The following is a 587-nucleotide window of genomic DNA, read 5'->3' on the forward strand; positions in this document are numbered from 1 at the left end:
TTAGGGGTGTAACGGTACACAAACATGATGGTTCGGTACATACCTCGGTTTTGACGTCACGTTTCAGTACAGCAGGAGGGGAAAAAACTAAACACAAATTGTTTTTTTTTTTAATTAAAGGGGTCATTTGGTGCGATTTTCAATTTTTCCTTTCTCTTTGGAGTGTTACAAGCTCTTGGTGCATAAAGAAGATCTGTAAAGTTGCAAAGACTAAAGTCTCAAATCCAAAGAGATATTCTTGATAAAAATTCAGAGTCAGCCACACCTACCTAAAACGGCTCGTTCTAACACGCCCCCACATATCTACCTCACTATGTGGGAAGATTTGCGTAACGCCGCCCAAATGTTCACGCAAAGAAAGAAGGCGTAACTTTTATTCTCGCTGTAGTGTTGTTGACGCTGCAGCCATGTCGTGAAGGTGCTGTGTGCTTCGTTGTGAAAGCGAAACTACTTTGTTTGGTCTTCCAAAAGAGGACGATATCCGCTTTGTCATGCCTAGAGCTGATCTGTGCTGGTCGCCGAAGGAATACATCAACTTTCATCGTGGACAAAGCGGAGTCCAGCCCAGGGTCGTCACATGTGGTTGC

This window comes from Sinocyclocheilus grahami, unplaced genomic scaffold (assembly GCF_001515645.1).
Source record: "Sinocyclocheilus grahami isolate Dianchi unplaced genomic scaffold, SAMN03320097.WGS_v1.1 scaffold4436.1, whole genome shotgun sequence".
NCBI classification, from domain to species: domain Eukaryota; kingdom Metazoa; phylum Chordata; class Actinopteri; order Cypriniformes; family Cyprinidae; genus Sinocyclocheilus; species Sinocyclocheilus grahami.